General features: G+C 44.9%; 1 protein-coding gene across 4 annotated transcripts in view; it reads left to right on the top strand.

Moving 5' to 3' along the window:
• Positions 1–12,642, top strand: part of SMARCC1 (SWI/SNF related, matrix associated, actin dependent regulator of chromatin subfamily c member 1) — a 201,888-nt gene that overhangs the window by 183,742 nt on the left and 5,504 nt on the right. The window lies entirely within an intron of this gene.

Raw genomic sequence — 12,642 nt, 5'->3', positions numbered from 1 at the left:
ACGGTTCTGCCAGTTTACACGCTAGCAGTGTGTGAGAGAGTTGTAACAGCTCAACGTAATTGTGTTGTGGGAGTGTTCTGGAGTTCAAATGTAAAATTAAATCAAGTGTGTTCAAGAGTAAAATTAAGAACAATAAATTGAACCCACTAGTTAAAAGTTGCCTTCATGTCACCAGTTCAGAAAAAGCTGGTTGTAACAGGTGAGTCTGGTACACCATATACTAGCAATCCGCTAAAGGGGCCTTCAAAACAGGGCAGGTAAGGAAGTGGGTAGTGTTTTAGGTGAAGTTCAGCTTCAGTCTGATTTGCTACAGGTGTCAGTTAACTCTGAGCTCGGTCCTTCCAACTATTGTTTCCCAAGTTCTAGAAAAGTTTACACGCCACAGCATTTATTTTAGGAGCTGAGGATAATTATCCAGGTCAGTTGGCTAGCTTTTAGTATTTGGCCAGAATTTACAGTCTGAAGGAAGGGGATATCAGCCTCTGAAAAACCAGCAAGGTTGGAGAAGTGGTGAAAAGGTCAAGACAGATTTATCACTGGGTGGTTAATTTGTCCAACCTTCTGACTTAGAGTCGGTATAATTATGGAGATAAATCCCACATAATCTTTTCTCCGCAAAACTGTCTGTCAGTGGTAGAGCCCGTAAAAATAGTGGCTCAGTCTCATGAATCTGCCAGGCTGTCAGATGCATGGGCCTGGTCCCCAAAGTGGCTGGTATAAACCCATACCTGCATATATTGCATTTAGTTTGAACCTCTGAAGTTTTCCTCTACTACCCCTTAATTCATTCAGATCCTTAGAATTTTGTATAGAAAGAAAGTACTGTCTTCATGCTGTCCTTGCTCTTCCTTGGATCTTAATTATTTGGAAATAACTTAGGAGCTCCAGCTGTGTGTGTGTTTTGTTCCTGTCTCTGACAGAGGGTCCCAAGTTGGTCTGTTCCCTACCAAACAAAAAGGCAAAGGAAGTATATGTAGTAGTGTGTTTCTGGTGTACAGTGGGCAAATGGAAGCTGGAGGTGGCCCCAGCCATCTTTGTACATCCTTTAGGTTTTGCTAATCTGGTAAAATACACACCACTGCATTTCATCTTTTCATTTAAATTGGAAAACTGTGATTTCATGAAGAGATTTCTAAATTAAAGCCTTACTAGTACTCCCTGTGAAACTACAATCCCAGATGGCACAAGTTGAACAGTCATGATAGCAACAAGTTTTTGAGCAGGTACATAGTATCCTTTGACCAGGGTATAGTGACAGCACATGGGGAACCAGGAGAGTGGCCTGGGTAGTGACTGCTGCTTCCTGAGGTGTTCTTGATTGTGCTACTTACCTGAGCCAAGAGGGCACTTCTGACTGTGTGGATCTCCTTTATTTTTTTTTTTTAACTTATTTATTTAAATTGAAGTTCGTTAACATACAGTGTAATACTCACTTCAGGAGTAGAACCCAATGATTCATCACTTACATGTAACACCCAATGCTCATCCCAACAGGTGCTCTCCCTGATGCCCATCACCCATCTAGCCCATCCTCTCACCCACTTCCCTCCAGCAACCCTCGGTTTCTCCTCTGTATGTAAGAGTCTCTTAAGGTTTGCCTCTCTCTCCATTTTTATCTTATTTTTCCTTCCCTTCCCCTATGTTCATCTGTTTTGTTTCTCAGATTCCATATACGAGTGAAATCATATTTGTCTTTGACCTCTTTCGCCTAGCGTAATACACTCTAGTTCCATCCACATTGTTGCAAATGGCAAGATTTCATTCTTTTTGATTGCCGAGTAATATTCCGTGTGTGTGTGTGTGTGTGTGTGTGTGTGTGTATGTGTATGCCTATGCCTGTCCATTCATCAGTCGATGGACATTTGGGCTCCTTCCATAATTTGGCTATTGTTGATAGCACTGCTATAAACATTGGGGTGCATGTACCCTTTCAAATCAGCATTTTTTTATACTTTGGATAAATACCTAGTAGAGCAATTGCTGGGTCATAGGGAAGTTCTATTATTTTTTAATTTTTTGAGGAACCTCCATACTGTTTTCCAGATTACATTGCCACTAGTTTGCACTCCCACCAACGGTGCAAGAGGGTTCTCCTCTTTCTGCATCCTCACCAACATCTGTTGTTTCCTGAGTTGTTACTTTTAGCTATTAGGACAGATGTGTGGTGCTATCTCATCGTGGTTTTGATTTGTATTTCCCTGATGGTGAGTGATGTTGAGCATCTTTTCATGTATCTGTTTTCCATCTGGATGTCTTCTTTGGAAAAGTGTCTATTCACGTCTTCTGCCCATTTCTTCACTGGATTATTTGTTTTTTGGTTGTTGAGTTTGATAAGTTCTTTATAGATTTTTGGATATTAACCCTTCATCTAATATGTCATTTGCAAATATCTTCTCCCATTCCATCAGTTGCCTTTTAGTCTTGTTGATTGTTTCCTTCACTGTGCAGAAGCTTTTTATCTTGATGAGGTCCCAGTAGTTCATTTTTGCTTTTGTTTCCCTTGCCTCCACAGACATGTCTAGTAAGAAATTGCCGTGGCTAAAGTCAAAGAGGTTACGATTTTGATGGTTTCCTGTCTCACATTTAGGTCTTTCATCCTTTTTTTTTTTTTTTTTTTTTTTTTTTTTTTTTTTTTTGGTATGGTCTAAGAGAGTGGGCCAATTTCATTTTTCTGCATGTTGCTATCCAGTTTCCCCAGCATCATTTGCTGAAGAGACCATCTTTTTTCATTGGATATTCTTTCCTGCTTTGTCAAAGATTAGTTGGCCATATAGCTGTGGTCCATTTCTGAGTTCTGTACTCTTTTCTGTTCATCTGTGTGTCTGTGTGCCAGTACCATACTGACTTTGTGATGATTATGGCTTTGTAATACAGCTTTAAGTCTGGAATTATGATGCCTCCAGCTTTGGTTTTCTTTTTCAACATTACTTGAGCTATTCAGGGTCTTTTCTAATTCCATATAAATTTTATAATTGTTTGTTCTAGCTCTGTGAAGAATGCTGGTGTTACTTTGATAGGGATTGCACTGAAGGTGTAGATTGCTTTGGGTAGTAGAGGCATTTTAACAATGTTTGTTCTTCTGATCCATGAACATGAAATGTCTTTTTATTTCTTTGTGGCTTCTTTAACTTTTTTAAAAAATTTATTTATTTACTTTAAGAGGGAGAGCACGAGCAGGGGAGGAGCAGAGAGAAGAGACGAGAATCCCAAGCAGACTCTGTGCGGATAGCACAGAGCCAATATGGGGCTCAAACCCACGAACTGTAAGATCATGACCTGAGCCAAAATAAAGAGTTGCACGCTCAACTGACAGAGCCATCCATGCAGGTGCCCCTTCTTCAATTTCTTTCATTTCTTCAGTTTCGTTCTATAGTTTGCAGCGTACAGATCTTTTATCTCTTTGGTAAGGTTTATTCCTATGTATCTTAACGGTTTTTGGTGCAGTCATAAATGGGATCGATTCCTTGATTTCTCCTGCTGCTGCTTCATTATTCGTGTATAGAAATGCAACCAATTTCTGTATGTTGATTTTATATCCTGAGATTTTGCTGAATTCATGTATAAGTTCTAGTAGTTTTTTAATGTTTATTTAATTTTGAGAGAGACAGAATGCAAGTGGGTTAGGGGCAGAGAGAGAGAGAGGGAGACACAGAATCCAAAGCAGGCTCCAGGCGCTGAGCTGTCAGCACAGAGCCCGACGCGGGGCTCGAACTCACGGACTGTGAGATCATGACCTGAGCTGAAGTCGGACACTCAACCGACTGAGCCACCCATGCGCCCCAGTTCTAATAGTTTTTTGGTGGAGTCTTTTGGGTTTTCCAAGTAGAGTATCATGTCATTTGTGAAGAGTGAAAATTTGACTTCTTCCTTGCCAATTTGTATGGCTTTTATTACTTTCTGTTGTCTGATTGCGAAGGTAGGACTTCCAGTACTATGTTGAAGAACAGTGGTGAGTGGACTGTCCTGTCATGTTCCTGTGAAAGTCTCTTTTAAATTTTTTTTTTTAATGTTTATTTATTTTTGAGAGAGACAGAGACAGAATGCAAGTGGCTTAGGGGCAGAGAGAGAGGAAGACACAGAATCCAAAGCAGGCTCCAGGCTCCGAGCTGTCAGCACAGAGCCCGATGCGGGGCTCGAACCCACGAGCTGTGAGATCATGACCTGAGCTGAAGTTGGATGCTCAACCGACTGAGCCACCCAGGCGCCCCAAGTGAAGGTCTCTTTTAATGTAAAGTGGTCACTACTCCCAAGGGCTTCAGCGTATTCTTTTTTTTTTTTTTTTTTTTAATGTTTCTTAATTTTTGAGAGAGAGAGAGACAGAGCAGGGGAGGCACAGAGAGAGAGAGGGAGACACAGAATCCAAGCAGGCTCCAGGCTCTGAGCTGTCAGCATCAGGCACAATGCAGGGCTCAGACCCATGGACCTTGAGATCATGAGCTGAAGTTGGATGCTTAACCAGCTGAGCCACCCCGGTGCCCCAGGCCTCGGCCCATTCTTAAAGGAGCATGACGTATCAGTGAGTTGAGTCGAAAGGAAACGACAAAAATATAGTTCATAGGTGTGGTGTAAGCTCTGCCCTCCTTTCCCCTGGGCATTTATAGTAAATGAAGCACTCTGGAATTTTCATGGATCTGGAATGAGCTGCCTGCATTGAGGAAGCCTCTGTGTGTGAAAAGGAAAAGGACACACTGGCTTAAATACCTTTATGGTTTCCTCATGGTTAATAGTAGAAGAATTTTTAGAAGTGCCTTAAAAAACCAGAATAGGAATTGGTCTGAATTGATGAGAACTCAGATATGGTATAGATGATGTTTTAATGATAAAACTAGAATTAGTAAAATGTTGGTTGTTTAAGGAAATTTCCACCAAGGCATTAGTCACTTGACTTTTAAACCCCCAGGTTAGACTCACGTACACAACCCTACCTGTGAGAAACGGTGCTTAGGAAAGGATTCCAACCAGTCATCCCTTCCCAGCCCACCCCCTGAACTCCCAGTCCCACACCAAAAAGGAGAAAGGAATAGCTCATCACATTGGCCAAGTTTTTAGTATCTGCTGGGCCTTCGGTCCTGCTTGCGTCACGTGGATAACAAGGATCCTGGGCCACTTTCCGGAGTAGCAGGTTCCCCTTACAAAGAGAACAGTGAGGACCCAGTCTTCAACAAAGAATGTCTGTTGCAGGCGCCCCCGGCCCCCCCCCCCCCCGGAAGCTCTGCAGAAGGAGGAGTCCCCTAGGAGCCTGGGCTTCCCCTCACTTGGCCCCGATTGTGTTATTTCCGTTCTCCGGGGCACTCAGCCAGTGGATGTGTTGTGGACAGTTAGAAACGGAGCAATGAAATGTGTTCAAGATTGGAAATTCACGAGTTTCCTTTCCTAGTTTCATGTTCTTCTGCCACCTGCCTCTCCCATCCCCAAAAATAAAAATCCTTAAATATTCCACCAGGCATGTTGGGTATCATGCTTTAGTAAAAGAGCTAATAAACCTGAGAGAGTGTGAGGGATTTTTCCACTAGGCTAAACCTAATTTTAGCAAACCTTTCCATTTTTCAGGCTTTGGATGCCTGCTGTTTTTGGGGTGTGTGTGTGTGTGTGTGTGTGTGTGTGTGTGTGTGTGTGTATTTTAGAGCTTGTATGTAGGTCAAACTCCCACCAGTTTTTGCTTTGATGCTGCTGTCTTAAAGCCTCATGTCGTCTGTCTCTCTCACCTCCCTCTCTACCAGGGAAGGAGATACCTGATTTTTTTTTTTTTTTTTCCTGGAAGACACATACAAGTGCACCCTTTTTTGCTTCATAAGGTCTACTCCTGTGCATTTCACATTCATGTGGGCCAGATCTCTTCCTGTTTAGTAAGAGGTCATGAAAGTACTTTCAGACATTGTCATCCTTCTAAAAGTGATAAGAGCTTTGTCAGACACCAGAAAGAACACAGGGATGTTTAGATTTCAAGAGGACAGAGTTTGTATTTCGAGAAATTGATTCTGTTCTCTTACCAGTCCTCTTAAATTCTGCCCCATTTCAAATTTTATGTTAGAAAACATCTTTTCCAAGAAGAGAGCTACTCCATCAAGGTAAGATAGTGTAGGTGTTAAGGAAAAGAGAACGAGCCTTGGGAGCAGACAGACCTGAGTTTGAATCTTCTCTGTCTCTGTTCTTGGGATTTGGGGCCAAATTACATAGTCTCTCTGAGACTTCATTTCCTTATCTTGAAACTGGGCTCTTTCTGTCTTCCAGTCTGCCTGACAGCCCAGAGATTTCAATGAGATAACTGTCATTGCCTGGCAAATGGTAGACCCTGACTGAGAATGACATCCTTGTCTCCCGCTATCTGTTCCCTAAATGCATTGCCCTAGATGCACCCACACCGTGAGTTGTATAGCGTGACAGCAGTAACCTCTGGATGGATATTGACTGCTCTTCATGCCCCTTCCTTTCCTGAGAAGTGTTTGTCTGCCTAAGTAGAAGTCAACTATTTTTCCTCTGATACTTCCTGTCTGCTGCCACCTCTCTCAAGGAGCTATTGTTCTCTTGTACCCTGTACATCTGTGTCTCAGTGGCTTTCTTGCCCTGCTATGACAGGAAGGTAGGAAAACTTTGGTTTTCAGAAGGCTTCAGGATTTAGATCAAGAAAAAGAAGTTTTTTTGCAGCCATTGGGTTTATGCCCTGGGAAAACCCTAAAGCTGCCCTATCACAGCTTGTTGCCGTAAAGAAATAGGGAAATAGGTAAACAGGCCACTGCCACTGAGCACCTAGCTTCGGAAATGGCACCACTGGGCCCTGATGGCAAGAGCCTGCAGCCCTAGCTCAGTGCATGTTGGGTAGGCATCACCTCATGGGTCTGTGTCAATCTGTAGTCGATTCTCCTCTTTCCCAGATTGTTTCCTGAATAGCTTGTTTCCCTGCTGGAATTCCCACACCGAGCTGCTGGTTGGAGAATTGTTTCTCTCTGGAGCTGGGTGTGGGTCAGACAACTGACCCATTGGTTTAGTAGCAGCAAGGATTGCATCACACAGTCTGCTGGACAAAGGATGGATCCCCTCCTCCAGACCCTCATCCACAGGGTGCACTGCAGTACAAACACCATCTCTGGAGCCACAATACCCAAGTCAGATCTGGGCTCTCCTGTTTACACACTTTATGACATTGGCGAGTGACTCAGTCTTTATGTCTTCCCCTTTCACAAACTTGGTGACTTAAAACAACAGACATGTGTTGCCTCCGTTCTAAGAGCTAGAAGTTCATAATCTAGGAAGGCTTGCTCTCTTCAGGGGTCTTAGGGGATAGTCTCTTCCTTGCCTCTTCCAGCTTCTGATGGCTGGTGGCATTCCCTGGCTTGTGGCCATGTGTCTCTTATAAGGACACTTGTCATTGGATTTAGGGCCCACCAAGATAATCCAGGGTGATCTTCTCATCTCAGGACCTTTAACTTAATCCCATTTGTAAAGATGGCTGCATTTACAGGTTCCAGGTGTTGGAACATGTCCATATCTGTTTGGAGGTCACCAGCCAGCCCACTGCAGGGGGCCAAAATGTGTTTGTTAAATTAAAAACTTACTGCAGGGGGCACCTGGGTGGCTCAGTCAGTTAAGCAGCCGACTTTGGCTCAGGTCATGATCTCCGTGAGTTCGAGCCCCGCATTGGGCTCTGTGCTCAGAGCCTGGAGCCTGTTTCAGATTCTGTGTTTCCCTCTCTCTGACCCTCCCCCGCTCATGCTCTGTCTCTCTTTGTCTCAAAAATAAATAAAGTTTAAAAAAAAAAGAAAAACTTACTGCAGGAAGCAGAGCAGTCTTATAATAGCAAGGAAGAAAACGTGGTGGCTGGAACTAAAGTATACACCTTAATTGTTTTGTGTGTTTTTGGTTTTGTTCTTTTAAGTAGGCTTCACACCCAGCACAGAGCCCAACACTGGGCTTGAACTCACAACTCTGAGATCAAGACCTAAACTGAGATCAAGAGTAGGACACTCAACCTACTGAGCCGCCCAGGCACACCTGATTTTTATTTTCTAATGCTGACTGTTCTGTTAAGTCCTTTCACATGAACTGTTTCATTTGAGCAAAGAACAGTATGATAGAGAATTTGATTTAGAGTCAGAAGACTTGGATCTGATACCTCTTACAAATTCTGTTTCCGGTCTATAAAATGAAAATATTTGCTTTCATAACATGTTGGAAGAGCCAGTGACATAATAAGGCACTATAACAAGCCATTTCCTTGATGATACAGAAAGTCATACGGTGAGAAGGGGCAGATATCTAGCTTCACTCTATATAATCTGCAGAGCGAGGCTCTGGGCATCCTCAGTGACTTGCCCAAGAACACTCGTCTCAGTTGGGGTGAAGTGGAAGTGAGATCACACTGTTTAGTTTTCCAGTCTGGTTAGTTCCATCTGTACTTTCCTTGTTGAGGATGGTACTGGGTGGCTACTGACAGGGATGCCCACTGGTGATCCAGGAGGTGGGGCAATCTTGTCCTTCATGTCAAAGCCTAAAGCTCTGGCCTGCTGAAAATAAGAAGCAGTTGGGACTGCACGGTCATGTATCCTGCCATTTCTGTGAGCACATACCTGCTTGTTCGCTCTTCTTCCTCCCTCACCAGGACTCGTTCTGACCTTTTTTTTGTAAAGGCGTGCTTCACTATTGCCTTCAGTTTCCTGGAGAGAGATCTGAGAAGGGCAGGCAAAATGTTCTTCCCCGCTTGCTTGAGGCCTCTTGTCCAGGTTGAATTTGGAAGCAGGAGGCAGCTTGTACCCACTGATAGACACGGGCTGTATTGGCTGGTCTAGCACTTGGCTTCCATTGACCACAACTCCATGAAAAGTGTTTCATCTCGAGGTTAGAATTGAGAGGTTGGAGGGGTGCCTGTGTGGCTCAGTTAGTTCAGGTCAGTTAGCTCAGTTAGCTCAGGTCATGATCCCAGGGTCGTGGGATCAAGCCCCACATGGAGCTCTTCTGCACATGGAACCTGTTTGAGATATTCTCTGTCTTTCTCTCTCTCCCTCCCTCCCTCCCTCCCTCCCTCCCTCCCTCCCTCTCCTCCCTCTCCCTCCTCTCCCTCTCCCTCTCCCTCTCCCCCCTCCTCCTCCTCCTCCTCCACCTCCACCTCCACCCCTCCCCCCCTCCCCCCTCCCTCTCTGCCCCTCTCCCCAACTCATGCTCTCTGTCTCTCTAAAAATTTTAAAAATTAAAAAAAATAATAAAAGTCCAAGGCTTAAAAGCGGGCCTCCTGCCTCCAACGACAAAAGTCTGCTGTCTCCCTGTCACACCACCAGAATACCTTTAACAATGACTTGTAGAGACTTAGACTCCAGAGCAGATGGTGACTTTTAGTAGTGGCCTAGTTCGGGTACGTGGCAGTAGAGGTGCTGGAAGAACATCTCCTAAAAGTCACAGCCTCTTGAACAGCGGCAGAGGACTGGTCCTGACTCAGAAGTCTGGGGCACTGCTCGTGGGAACCTTCAAGAGTTCGGTACCTTCCCTGCACCCCACCTCATCACACTCCACTCACTGGGTGGCCAGTCCCATGTCTCTCTTTCCCAGAGCAGGAGTCCTTGCCTGTCCTGTCCACTTCATCCCCGCTGCACTCTGCCCGCCGAATTCTTCCCCTGTATGCTTGCCCTCAGCCTTGCTCTCTCACCCAACCCCAGGTTGCCTGTGGGGTGCTGTCCCCCACCCACCCCTAAGCTCCTACTCTTATCTACACTTCCTGCCCTCACACAGTCCTTGCTTCTCTGCAGAAGCTCTTTTTCTCTGCTTTAGGCTCCAACTCCTCTGTATCCCTTCTGAAAGCTCTCCACACAGGCCATGAGCCCCACATTCCTCCCTCTTCCAAAACCTTTCACCAGGGGCCACTTGGGTGGCTCAGTTGGGTAAGTGTCTGACTTTAGCTCAGGTCATGATCTCACAGTTTGTGAGTTCGAGCCCTGCATGGGGCTCTCTGCTGTCAGCACAGAGCCCTCTTCAGATTTTCTGTCTCTTTCTCTCTCTGCCTCTCCCCGACTCATGCGTGAGCGTGTGTGTGTGTGTGTGTGTGTGTGTGTGTGTGTGTCTCTCTCTCTCTCTCTCTCTCTCTCTCTCTCTGTCTGTCTCTCTGTCTCTCTCTCAGAAATAAATAAGTCCCCATTCTCTGTGCAGGGCTCATCCAGCCCCTTTGCTGAGTCCTATCAGACAGACCGTGAGTAGCATGGCCCTAACCTGAGTATGTTTTTCTTAACCTTTTTGAGCCTGCTGCTCCTCAGCAAAGTGCAGGTGATGGGTAATAAAGTGATGCAGGTACCTCAGGGAACAGCAAGTAGAAAGATGCTACAACCAAGTGGCAGCTCTCAGGAGTAATAGGAGTGACACTCATGTTATTTTCTGATTGCTTAACTCAGGCTGGGCCGTGTGCTTAGGAAAATCTGCTGTTGTCCTATCTCTAACCCCCTCCTTCAGTTTATTGCACGTCATCTAAAATCCCAGGTCATCCACAAGATTGTCTAAGTTGACTGGAAGGTTCCAGGTGTTTTGGCTTGCTCCTTCTGTTGTTTTCCTCTTCCAGCATCCTGCTACCCTTGTACATCTATGGGATGTATGATGTATAACATACTCTTCCTTTCATCCCCATTTCATTCCCTAAGTTGATAGGCTCCTCATCACTATCTGTATGTGTCCTCGCACTGTGGTATGGGCACCCAACAGCATTTGGCTCTGATGGCCAGTTGGTATAAGAGTGGGTGGCAGTGTCAGACCAGAAGTAAGCCCAGTAGCTGCTCTTGCCTCCTCTGAAGCGATTTGACCAAGCTGTCCTCCAGTGGATGGACCTTGGAGACTCCTCTGCTGGGCTCTCAAATGATTGCATTGTAGAGCTCAGAAAGATGGGCCTCAGGGCCCAAAGCTTGCTGTCCCGTTTATTCTGAGGCACGATGTTGGTATACTTTGCTTTACAAAAATTGTCCCCCAGAGACAATAGACCACTCTTCCCTGACTCTCGAACCTCCGGAGTTCTCTTCACTGCTACCCCTGTAGTGAGGGCCTCCTTTGTCTGGGTCCTACCTAGGTCAGAGAACAGACACTGGAAATAGATGGTGTGAGGCTTGAAGCTTTGTATGTCTTTCTTAAGACAGGGCTTTTTCTAAACAGTGACAGAGGACATCCCTTAAGTTGTCTCCAGTACTGCTCTGTATGTTTTATTTTTTTTATTATTTTTTGTAATGTTTATTTATTTTTGATAGAGCACAAGTGGGGGAGGGCAGAGAGAGAGGGAGACACAGAATCTGAAGCAGGTTCCAGGCTCTGAGCTGTCAGCACAGAGCCTGATGCAGAGCTCAAACTCACAAACTGTGAAACCATGACCTGAGCTGAAGTCAGACGCTCAACCGACTGAGCCACCCAGGCACCCCGCTCTGTCTGTTTTAATTGACCATTAGCTATCAGATAGTCCCATGTCCCAAATTTTCCAAGATTGGACCTCAAGCATTCTTACTTCTAGCTGTCTCAGAACTATGTCTAGAAACCTGTATTTAATTTTTTCTTTCTTTCTTTCTTTCCTTCTTTCTTTCTTTTCTTTCTTTTCTTTCTTTTCTTTCCATTTAGAGAAAGAACACATGAGTGGGGGAGGAGGGCAGAGGGAGAGGAGGGAATCCCAAGCAGGCTCCATGCTCAGTGCAGAGCCTAACTAATGTAGGGCTTGATCCCACAACACTGGGATCATGACCTGAGTCACCCAGGTGCCTCCTTTGTTAAATTTGTTTAAATTTTTATTTGTTTTTAAAATAATCTCTATGCTCGGGGCGCCTGGGTGGCGCAGTCGGTTAAGCGTCCGACTTCAGCCAGGTCACGATCTCGCGGTCCGTGAGTTCGAGCCCCGCGTCAGGCTCTGGGCTGATGGCTTGGAGCCCGCTTCCGATTCTGTGTCTCCCTCTCTCTCTGCCCCTCCCCCGTTCATGCTCTGTCTCTCTCTGTCCCAACAATAAATAAAAAACGTTGGAAAAAAAAAATTTTTTTTAAATAATCTCTATGCCCAACATGGGGCTCAAGCCCACAACCCGAAGATCAAGAGTCGCACGCTTCACTAACTGAGGCAGCCAGGTGCCCCGAAACCTGTATTTAGTTTCATACAGCTGACCTTACAGAGATACTGAAATCCCTAGATTTATAAAAACAAAACCATAGATTCTCTTTCCTTATTCTGTAGAGACTATAATTTACCTACATGTATGTAGAGTTCATATGCACATGCAAAAGAGTGCTTCAACCTTGGTTTGTCCCCATTAAACTAGTCTCCTTTGCTTGTGGCCCTTTAAAACCAAGCCTAGCAGCCAAACTTCTGAGTTTAAGAGAAAATACTCCTATCTAAACCAGGATTGGCAAACTACAATCTGCAGACCAAACCTGGCCCATCTCCTGTTTTTGTATGGACCACAGGCTAAGAATGGTTTTTACAGTTTAAATGGCACAGGTGGGGGACTCAAAAGAAAAATACTTATATCATATGAAGATTACATGAAATAACACATTTCAGAGTCCATAAATATTTGAGATTCAGTCTCACCTATTATCTACGACACCCGTATGCCATCTGTAACTGCCTTCATGCTACCTACAGTGGCAAAGTTGAAAAGCACCTGGGTAGCTCAGTCGGTTAAGTGTCCAACTCTTGATTTCGGC

This window comes from Panthera tigris, chromosome A2 (assembly GCF_018350195.1).
Source record: "Panthera tigris isolate Pti1 chromosome A2, P.tigris_Pti1_mat1.1, whole genome shotgun sequence".
Taxonomy (NCBI): Eukaryota; Metazoa; Chordata; class Mammalia; order Carnivora; family Felidae; genus Panthera; species Panthera tigris.
Note: the sequence above shows the minus strand (reverse complement) of the source record. Positions and strands in the feature narration are given on the sequence as shown.